We start from the raw sequence: 13,013 nt of genomic DNA on the forward strand, positions 1-13,013 counted from the left end.
TTCCCCCTATTGCGCATCTACCAATCCCAAGCAATCAGTGCCTGTAGTTTTGGCAATTTGGTAATTAGGATCTTCCCTCCTGCATCAGTAGAGTAACATCTTTTAACCTCTTCAGAATCAAGTTCATTTTTACCTTGAGGACCAAGCCCAAATTTTCAAATCTGTTACTTTATGCAGTAATAACTTTAGAATAATTTAATTTACCCAAGTGAATTTGAGAATGTATTTTCGTGACATGTTCTTCTTCACATTAGTGGGAAATATTGGATAATATATCACATTCGCATTATTTATTTATGATGGCAATTTGGTGAAATTTTAGAAACCTTTTCCATTTTCAGAATTCTAAATCTAAGTCATACCATCCAAATTAGTAACTACCTAACATTAACCATGTAGCTAAATGTTAGTCTATTTAATAAGAAAGTTAGGAAATTTCAGAATAAATTATTCTGGACAGCAATTTTTTATAGGGGGTTTGAGAGCCTATTTATTATAACCCCCCACAAAGCATCCAGCTTTTAAAACTCCTCAAACTATTCAAAACAAAGCAAAAAGCTTGTTAAACCTTCAAACATTTCACACGAATTAAACAAAATGGAGGTTCTAGTTAGAATTTACGTTTACTTAGACCTAAAAAGACCATGCCACAAGTCTGTGTGGTATAGTACACTTAGCCCCTTAACAATTTTGTAATTGTTTTCTCTTGACACTTTGTACTTCATGTTAGTTGAAAAATTTTGGTGGTATGTTTTGCATTTATTTATGAGAAAATCAGATATTTGGTGAAAATTTTTAAAAATTCTCAATTTTTGAAATTCAAAAATGTTCTACTTTTTCTATACATAGTCATAACAGCAAAAAAACATAATAACTAACATTCACCGAATGTCTACTTTATGTGTACATGGTTTTTTTAATGTATTCTTACATTTTTGTAGGATGTTATGGGGCTTTGAACATTAGGTGGGATTTTCATAAAAAAACGCAAAATCCTGCTATTGAGATACCTGCTCAGGTTTCAAGTCACTATGAGAGGCCTAAATAAAAGTAAAACCCCATAAATTACCCCATTATAGAAACAACACCCCTTAACGTACGTAAAATAACTATTATGAAGTTTGTTTTACAGGGGTTAAAACAAAATAGGATACAAATTTTTTGGCTAAATGAATGTGTTTTTCATAAAATGTACAAGTTCTCAGGGGATAAAATACCAAAACGCTCCACAACGTTTGATACCCAATCTCTCCCACGTATAACAATACCCCATATGTGGTGGTAACCTGCTGTATGGGCACACGCCAGGGCATTGAAGGGAAGGTGCGCCAGTCATGGCAGACTATGTATTGTCCCTTTATAAAGGCTATAAAATCTTTATATTTTGGCAATGTGGACATATAAGGGCTTATTTTTTGTGACATGAGATTAACTTTACAAATACTTAATTTTAGTGGGTCAATAGATTTTTGATGAGATTTTATTAACTCTTGAATGTATGAAGGAAAAGAAAATGGTCAATTTTGGTTTCCTTTTTATTGTATTTTTTGTGGGTTGTACACCGAACACTAAAAATACTATATTATCTTTATTCTATAGATCACTATTACGGTGATACCTCATTTATCATATATACTCGAGTATAAGCCTAGTTTTTCAGCACAAAAAATGTAAAGGTTTTTGTTATAAAATTAGGGGCCTCGGCTTATACTTGGATCGGCTCATACTCGAGTATATACGATATATACTTTTTCCTATATTTTTTAAATTTTACTGGAAAAAAACTAATATAAAGAAAATCTCATTTGTTTTTGTCTCGCCATTTTTTCGAGACATAACTTTAATCCTTTTTGGTTGACAGAGCTGGTTTAGGGCTTATTTTTTACATGTTGAGTTGTCCTTTTCCGTGGTACCATCTTGGCGCACATAACTTTTTTTGATCACTTTTTGGAACATTTTTGTGAAGGGACTTTATGAACAATTTACATTTTTGGCAAGTTTTTCAGTTTTTTTTTTTACAGCGTTCACAAGTGGGTCCAATAATGTTTCTAAGTTATTTTACGGATTGTTATGGGAGGGGCGATACCAAATATGTGGGGTTTTTGGCGATTTTCTGGTTTTATTAAATGTTTTTAACTTTTTTCTTTCCTTTTACACAGTAAGGCCCCTTCCACACTAGCGTTGCATTTCACGTCAGGCATTTCACGTCAGATGTATGGAAACACCTGCAATGTGTTCTTCACACATATATAATGTTCTTCACATGCTATTTTGTTCGCACCGTTCCGCGCGTATCTCCCGACAAGTAAGCAGATGTGCCGAACATCTGTAATCTATTCTTCACTGTGTTCTTTACTGTGTTTTTCACTTAAATGATCCTGTGTTCACTGTTTTTATTCTATTCTTCACTGTTCTTCACTGTGTTTTTTTAATTAAATGCTCGATCTCGAGCAGGGGAATTATTCATGTCACCTAGCAACCCATCCATTTAAAACGCATTGCACTCGCAATGCTTGCGAGTGCAATGCATTTTTTATGCGTCTCCATAGACTTGAATGGGGCGGGAAAAACGCGCGGGAAACGCAAAAGTAGAACATGCTGCGATTTTGACGCGCGTCAAAACGAACGCAAGCACGCGCGTGAAAAACAACGCAAATGAGGAAAGACACATTGGAAACAATGGGACAGAGTGCAATGCAAGTTCTGCGCGTCAAAAGCACGCGCAGAACTCGCGCGTGAAAAACGCTAGTGTGGAAGGGGCCTAAAACTCTTTTTTTCTTCACCTTACACAGTGTAATGTATTTTTTAGCTAAAACCAGTGTGGGCACAAGTTAGTATAGTGCTATAGGAACTTGTAATCAGGCTTATTATTCATCTAGTGACACGTTCCCTATAAGAAGTGTCTGCACCAATTTTGTGTCACAGCTGCAGAAGACAGAATTAATGTGCTCCTATAGTTAGTGTTTAGTCGGAGTTTGCAAGACATTTAACCTTTTAAGGACTTGGCCGTTTTTCATTTTTGCGGTTTCATTTTTCACTCCTCACCTTCAAAAATCCATAACTTTTTTTAACTTATTAACTTAACTTATTTTCCCATGTTAAGAGATGTACGAGGGCTTGTTTTCAGTTAACAAATTGCACTTCATAGTGATGGTATTTAATATGCTATGGTGTGTAATGGGAAGCAGGAAAAAATTCCAAATTCTGTGAAATTGGTGAAAAAATGCAGTTGCACCATGTGGGCTTGGATTTTATGGCTCTGACCTTTGGTCTATCTATATACACTCACCGGCCACTTTATTAGGTACACCATGCTAGTAACGGGTTGGACCCCCTTTTGCCTTCAGAACTGCCTCAATTCTTCGTGGCATAGATTCAACAAGGTGCTGGAAGCATTCCTCAGAGATTTTGGTCCATATTGACATGATGGCATCACACAGTTGCCGCAGATTTGTCGGCTGCACATCCATGATGCGAATCTCCCGTTACACCACATCCCAAAGATGCTCTATTGGATTGAGATCTGGTGACTGTGGAGGCCATTTGAGTACAGTGAACTCATTGTCATGTTCAAGAAACCAGTATGAGATGATTCCAGCTTTATGACATGGCGCATTATTCTGCTGAAAGTAGCCATCAGATGTTGGGTACATTGTGGTCATAAAGGGATGGACATGGTCAGCAACAATACTCAGGTAGGCTGTGGCGTTGCAACGATGCTCAATTGGTACCAAGGGGCCCAAAGAGTGCCAAGAAAATATTCCCCACACCATGACACCACCACCACCAGCCTGAACCGTTGATACAAAGTTTCTGAAATACTCAGACCAGCCCTTCTGGCACCAACAACCATGCCACGTTCAAAGGCACTCAAATCACCTTTCTTCCCCATACTGATGCTCGGTTTGAACTGCAGGAGATTGTCTTGACCATGTCTACATGCCTAAATGCACTGAGTTGCCGCCATATGATTGGCTGATTAGAAATTAAGTGTTAACGAGCAGTTGGACAGGTGTACCTAATAAAGTGGCCGGTGAGTGTATATATATATATATATATATATATATATATATATGTGTGTGTGTGTATATGTGTGTTCCTTGCCCTCTGTTATTCCTCTGGGTAATGTGCAATACTTGTTTGTAGGCGAACACGTTTGTAGACTTTCTATTTGTCTTTACAAGCTTATAGTGATTTATTTGTAATGTATATTTAGCTATTTTTGGTGGTTGGTGGTCTGTATCGTATGTACAGTGTAGTGTAATATGTTTATTGCATGTGCAGTGTTCTGTATTACATGTACAGTGCAATGTTATATGTATTTCTCATGCACAGCACAGTGTTACATGTATATTACATGTATAGTGTAGTGTTATATGTATGTCACATGTACAGTGCAGTATTAAATGTATATCACATGTACAGTCCTGTGTGTATATTACATGTACAGTGGAGTGTTATATGTATACCACATGTACAGTGTAATGTTATATGTATATTACACATACATTGTAGTGTTATATGTATATCACATATACAGTGTAGTGTCATATGTGTATCACATGTACAATGCAGTGTTATATGTATATTATATGTAGTGTTCTGTATTACATGTACAGTGCAGTGTTATACATATAATATATGTATATTACCTATACAGTACAGTGTTATATCACATGTACAGTGTAGTGGTATATGTATATATTACATGTACAGTGCAGTGTTATATGTATATCACATTTACAGTGCAGTGTTATATGTGTATCACATGAACAGTGCAGTGATATATGTATATTACATGCACAGTGCAGAGTTATATGTATATCACATGTACAGTGTAGTATATGTATATTACTAGTAGTAATATACGTGTATCACATGAACAGTGTAGTATTCACATGATATGTATATCACATGTACATTGCATTGTTATATGTATATAACAATTACGGTGCAGTGTTATGTTTATTACATGTACTGTGTAGTGTTATATGTGTATATCACATGTACATTGCACCGTTATATGTGTATATCACATGTACAATGTAGTGCTATATGTGTATATCACATGTACATTGTAGTGTTATATGTGTATATCAGATGAACAGTGCAGTGTTATATATGTATATCACATGTACATTGCACTGTTACATGTGTATATCACATGTACAATGTAGTGTTATATGTGTATATCACATGTACATTGCACTGTTACATGTGTATATCACATGTACAATGTAGTGTTATATGTGTATATCAGATGAACAGTGCAGTGTTATATGTATATCACATGTACATTGCAGTGTTATATGTGTATATCACATGTACAGTGCAGTGTTATATGTATAATTCATGAACAATGCAGTATTATATGTATATCACATGTACAGTGTAGTATTATATGTGTATCAAATGTACAGTGTAGTGTTACATTTTTATAATACGTGCTGTGTTGTGCATATATCACATTTACATTGCAGTTTTATATGTGCATTTCACATGTACAGTGCAGTGTTATATGTGTATATTGCATGTACAGTGCAGTGTATATTTATAAATTACATGTACATTGTGGTGTTTTATATGGATATTACATGTGCAGTGTAGTGTAATATGTATATTACATGTACCATGCAGTGTTAAAAGTGGATATTACATGTACAGTGCAGTGTCATATATGTATATTACATGTACATTTCAGTGTTATATGTATAATACATGTATAGTGCAGTGTTACATGTATAATATATGTACAGTGCAGTGTTATATGTATAAGACATGTATAGTGCAGTGATATATGTATAAGACATGTATAGTGCAGTGTTATATGTATAATACATGTATAGTGCAGTGTTATATGTATAATACGTGTACAGTGCAGTGTTATATGTATAATACATGTACAGTGCAGTATTATATGTACATTACATGTACAGTGCAGGGTTATATGCATAATACATGTACACTACAGGGTTATATGTATAATACATGTACAGTGCAGTGTTATACGTATAATACATGTATAGTGCAGGGTTATATGTATATCACATGTACAGTGTAGTATATGTATATTACTAGTAGTAATATACGTGTATCACATGAACAGTGTAGTATTCACATGATATGTATATCACATGTACATTGCATTGTTATATGTATATAACAATTACGGTGCAGTGTTATGTTTATTACATGTACTGTGTAGTGTTATATGTGTATATCACATGTACATTGCACCGTTATATGTGTATATCACATGTACAATGTAGTGCTATATGTGTATATCACATGTGCATTGTAGTGTTATATGTGTACATCACATGTACAGTGCAGTGTTATATGTATAATTCATGAACAATGCAGTATTATATGTATATCACACGTACAGTGTAGTATTATATGTGTATCAAATGTACAGTGTAGTGTTATATTTTTTATAATACATGTGCAGTGTTGTGCATATATCACATGTACATTGCAGTTTTATATGTGCATTTCACATGTACAGTGCAGTGTATATTTATATATTACATGTACATTGTGGTGTTATATATGGATATTACATGTGCAGTGTAGTGTTATATGTATAAGACATGTATAGTGCAGTGTTATATATATAATACATGTATAGTGCAGTGTTATATGTATAATATATGTATAGTGCAGGGTTATATGTATAATACATGTATAGTGCAGGGTTATATGTATAATACATGTATAGTGCAGTGTTATATGTATAAGACATGTATAGTGCAGTGTTATATGTATAATACATGTATAGTGCAGGGTTATATGTATAATACATGTATAGTGCAGTGTTATATGTATAAGACATGTATAGTGCAGTGTTATATGTATAATACATGTATAGTGCAGGGTTATATGTATAATACATGTATAGTGCAGGGTTATATGTATAATACATGTATAGTGCAGTGTTATATGTATAATACATGTATAGTGCAGGGTTATATGTATAATACATGTATAGTGCAGTGTTATATGTATAATACATGTATAGTGCAGGGTTATATGTATAAGACATGTATAGTGCAGTGATATATGTATAAGACATGTATAGTGCAGTGTTATATGTATAATACATGTATAGTGCAGGGTTATATGTATAATACATGTATAGTGCAGTGTTATATGTATAATACATGTATAGTGCATTGATATATGTATAAGACATGTATAGTGCAGTGTTATATGTATAATACATGTATAGTGCAGTGATATATGTATAAGACATGTATAGTGCAGTGTTATATGTATAATACATGTATAGTGCAGTGATATATGTATAATACATGTACAGTGCAGTGTTATATGTGTATATTACATGTACAGTGCAGTGTTATATGTGTATATTACATGTACATTACAGTGTTATATGTGTATATTACATGTACATTACAGGGTTATATGTGTATATTACATGTACATTACAGGGTTATATGTGTATATTACATGTACATTACAGGGTTATATGTGTATATTACATGTACATTACAGGGTTATATGTGTATATTACATGTACATTACAGTGTTATATGTGTATATTACATTTACATTACAGGGTTATATGTGTATATTACATGTACATTACAGTGTTATATGTGTATATTACATGTATATTACAGGGTTATATATGTATATTACATGTACATTACAGGGTTATATATGTATATTACATGTACATTACAGTGTTATATGTGTATATTACATGTACATTACAGGGTTATATATGTATATTACATGTACATTACAGGGTTATATATGTATATTACATGTACATTACAGTGTTATATATGTATATTACATGTACATTACAGTGTTATATATGTATATTACATGTACATTACAGGGTTATATATGTATATTACATGTACAGTACAGGATTATATATGTATATTACATGTACATTACAGTGTTATATATGTATATTACATGTACATTACAGTGTTATATATGTATATTACATGTACATTACAGGGTTATATATGTATATTACATGTACATTACAGGGTTATATGTGTATATTACATGTACATTACAGGGTTATATGTGTATATTACATGTACATTACAGGGTTATATATGTATATTACATGTACATTACAGGGTTATATATGTATATTACATGTACATTACAGGGTTATATGTGTATATTACATGTACATTACAGGGTTATATGTGTATATTACATGTACATTACAGGGTTATATGTGTATATTACATGTACATTACAGGGTTATATGTGTATATTACATGTACATTACAGGGTTATATATGTATATTACATGTACATTACAGGGTTATATATGTATATTACATGTACATTACAGGGTTATATGTGTATATTACATGTACATTACAGGGTTATATGTGTATATTACATGTACATTACAGGGTTATATGTGTATATTACATTAACATTACAGGGTTATATATGTATATTACATGTACATTACAGTGTTATATATGTATATTACATGTACATTACAGGGTTATATATGTATATTACATGTACATTACAGTGTTATATATGTATATTACATGTACATTACAGGGTTATATATGTATATTACATGTACAGTACAGGGTTATATATGTATATTACATGTACAGTACAGGGTTATATATGTATATTACATGTACATTACAGGGTTATATATGTATATTACATGTACATTACAGGGTTATATATGTATATTACATGTACATTACAGGGTTATATATGTATATTACATTAACATTACAGGGTTATATGTGTATATTACATGTACATTACAGGGTTATATATGTATATTACATGTACATTACAGGGTTATATATGTATATTACATGTACATTACAGTGTTATATATGTATATTACATGTACAGTACAGGATTATATGTGTATATTACATGTACATTACAGGGTTATATGTGTATATTACATGTACATTACAGGGTTATATGTGTATATTACATTAACATTACAGGGTTATATGTGTATATTACATGTACATTACAGGGTTATATATGTATATTACATGTACATTACAGGGTTATATATGTATATTACATGTACATTACAGGGTTATATATGTATATTACATGTACATTACAGTGTTATATATATATATTACATGTACATTACAGTGTTATATGTGTATATTACATTAACATTACAGGGTTATATGTGTATATTACATGTACATTACAGTGTTATATGTGTATATTACATGTACATTACAGTGTTATATGTGTATATTACATGTACCTTACAGGGTTATATGTGTATATTACATGTACATTACAGTGTTAAATGTGTATATTACATGTACATTACAGGGTTATATATGTATATTACATGTACAGTACAGGGTTATATGTGTATATTACATGTACATTACAGGGTTATATGTGTATATTACATGTACATTACAGTGTTATATGTGTATATTACATGTACATTACAGGGTTATATATGTATATTACATGTACATTACAGGGTTATATGTGTATATTACATGTACATTACAGGGTTATATATGTATATTACATGTACAGTACAGGGTTATATATGTATATTACATGTACATTACAGTGTTATATGTGTATATTACATTAACATTACAGGGTTATATGTGTATATTACATGTACATTACAGTGTTATATGTGTATATTACATGTACATTACAGGGTTATATGTGTATATTACATGTACATTACAGTGTTAAATGTGTATATTACATGTACATTACAGGGTTATATGTGGATATTACATGTACATTACAGGGTTATATATGTATATTACATGTACATTACAGTGTTATATATGTATATTACATGTACATTACAGTGTTATATATGTATATTACATGTACATTACAGTGTTATATGTGTATATTACATTAACATTACAGGGTTATATGTGTATATTACATGTACATTACAGGGTTATATATGTATATTACATGTACAGTACAGGGTTATATATGTATATTACATGTACATTACAGGGTTATATATGTATATTACATGTACATTACAGTGTTATATGTGTATATTACATGTACATTACAGGGTTATATGTGTATATTACATGTACATTACAGTGTTATATGTGTATATTACATGTACATTACAGGGTTATATATGTATATTACATGTACATTACAGGATTATATATGTGTATTACATGTACACTACAGGATTATAGGTATATTACATGTACATTACAGGGTTATATGTGTATATTACATGTACATTACAGGGTTATATGTGTATATTACATGTACATTACAGGGTTATATGTGTATATTACATGTACATTACAGGGTTATATATGTATATAACATGTACATTACAGGGTTATATATGTATATTACATGTACATTACACGGTTATATGTGTATATTACATGTACATTACAGGGTTATATATGTATATTACATGTACATTACAGGGTTATATATGTATATTACATGTACATTACAGGGTTATATGTGTATATTACATGTACATTACAGGGTTATATGTGTATATTACATGTACATTACAGGGTTATATGTGTATATTACATGTACATTACAGGGTTATATATATATATTACATGTACATTACAGGGTTATATGTGTATATTACATGTACATTACAGTGTTATATGTGTATATTACATGTACATTACAGGGTTATATATGTATATTACATGTACATTACAGGGTTATATGTGTATATTACATGTACATTACAGGGTTATATATGTATATTACATGTACATTACAGTGTTATATGTGTATATTACATGTACATTACAGGGTTATATATGTATATTACATGTACATTACAGGGTTATATGTGTATATTACATGTACATTACAGGGTTATATGTGTATATTACATGTACATTACAGTGTTATATATGTATATTACATGTACATTACAGGGTTATATATGTGTATATTATATGTACATTACAGGGTTATATGTGTATATTACATGTACATTACAGGGTTATATATGTATATTACATGTACATTACAGGGTTATATATGTATATTACATGTACATTACAGGGTTATATGTGTATATTACATGTACATTACAGGGTTATATATGTATATTACATGTACATTACAGTGTTATTTGTGTATATTACATGTACATTACAGGGTTATATATGTATATTACATGTACATTACAGGGTTATATGTGTATATTACATGTACATTACAGGGTTATATGTGTATATTACATGTACATTACAGGGTTATATATGTATATTACATGTACATTACAGGGTTATATGTGTATATTACATGTACATTACAGTGTTATATATGTATATTACATGTACATTACAGGGTTATATATGTGTATATTATATGTACATTACAGGGTTATATGTGTATATTACATGTACATTACAGGGTTATATGTGTATATTACATGTACATTACAGGGTTATATATGTATATTACATGTACATTACAGGGTTATATATGTATATTACATGTACATTACAGGGTTATATGTGTATATTACATGTACATTACAGGGTTATATGTGTATATTACATGTACATTACAGGGTTATATGTGTATATTACATGTACATTACAGGGTTATATATGTATATTACATGTACATTACAGGGTTATATGTGTATATTACATGTACATTACAGGGTTATATGTGTATATTACATGTACATTACAGGGTTATATATGTATATTACATGTACATTACAGGGTTATATATGTGTATATTATATGTACATTACAGGGTTATATGTGTATATTACATGTACATTACAGGGTTATATGTGTATATTACATGTACATTACAGGGTTATATATGTATATTACATGTACATTACAGGGTTATATGTGTATATTACATGTACATTACAGGGTTATATATGTATATTACATGTACTGTGCAGTATTCTGTGTGTATTTTTGGAAGCTGGCAGCTGCTTCTGGTAACATTTTCTATGCAGCACTTCCATGTCTCTCTAGCGACGCCTAATCCTCAGTAATGACATCATCAGGCATAGTGAGCATCTCCTCATACATGTGCTCCGTGACGTCACTGAAGTCTACCTCAGCCGCCCGTATTATGCGAACAGTTTATAAAGTAGCAGGAAGAACTTCCCCCGCCATGTCTCGGGCCCAGAACTGAGGGGCTAAGCAGAGCACTTCCCCTGCCATGTCCCGGCCCAGAGCTGAGGGGCTAAGCAGAGCACTTCCCCTGCCATGTCTCGGGCCCTGAGCTGAGGGGCTAAGTAGGGCACTTCCCCCTCCATGTCCCGGGCCCTGAGCTGAGGGGTTATGCAGGGCACTTCCCCCTCCATGTCTCGGGCCCTGAGCTGAGGGGCTAAGCAGAGCACTTCCCCCTCCATGTCCCGGGCCCTGAGCTGAGGGGCTAAGTAGGGCACTTCCCCCTCCATGTCCGGGGCCCTGAGCTGAGGGGCTAAGCAGAGCACTTCCCCTGCCATGTCCCTGCCCAGAGCTGAGGGGCTAAGCAGAGCACTTCCCCTGCCATGTCTCGGGCCCTGAGCTGAGGGGTTATGCAGGGCACTTCCCCTGCCATGTCTCGGGCCCTGAGCTGAGGGGCTAAGTAGGGCACTTCCCCCTCCATGTCCCGGGACCTGAGCTGAGGGGCTAAGCAGAGCACTTACCCTGCCATGTCTCGGGCCCTGAGCTGAGGGGCTAAGTAGGGCACTTCCCCCTGCCATGTCTCGGGCCCTGAGCTGAGGGGCCAAGCAGAGCACTTCCCCCGGCTGCCATGTCCCGGGCCCTGAGCGAAGGGGTTAAGCAGAGCACTTCCCCCTCCATGAGTGTCCCGGGCCCTGCGCTGAGGGGTTAAGCAGTGACAGGTTGTCGGCGGCTGCACCCTCCTCCTGTACATGTCACAGTGCGCTGCCTCCCGGCCATGATGCTTCCCACCTCCCGCCCTGTTATTGTGTATAATGTGCGCGCAGCCTCCTCACAATAATCAAGAAGATTAGAGATTCT

General features: G+C 33.3%; 1 protein-coding gene and 1 long non-coding RNA gene across 2 annotated transcripts in view; one reads left to right on the top strand and one right to left on the bottom strand.

Annotated features, from left to right (window-relative positions):
* The window catches only part of LOC140133452 (uncharacterized), a 48,178-nt gene extending 35,207 nt beyond the window's left edge, over positions 1–12,971 (bottom strand). Inside the window, exon 1 of the long non-coding RNA XR_011855897.1 lies at positions 12,677–12,971. This is a non-coding gene — a long non-coding RNA (uncharacterized lncRNA). The remainder of the gene's footprint in view (positions 1–12,676) is intronic.
* SATB1 (SATB homeobox 1) overlaps positions 1–13,013 on the top strand; it is a 130,694-nt gene that overhangs the window by 54,547 nt on the left and 63,134 nt on the right. The window lies entirely within an intron of this gene.

The sequence above is a fragment of the Engystomops pustulosus genome, chromosome 5 (assembly GCF_040894005.1).
Source record: "Engystomops pustulosus chromosome 5, aEngPut4.maternal, whole genome shotgun sequence".
NCBI classification, from domain to species: Eukaryota; Metazoa; Chordata; class Amphibia; order Anura; family Leptodactylidae; genus Engystomops; species Engystomops pustulosus.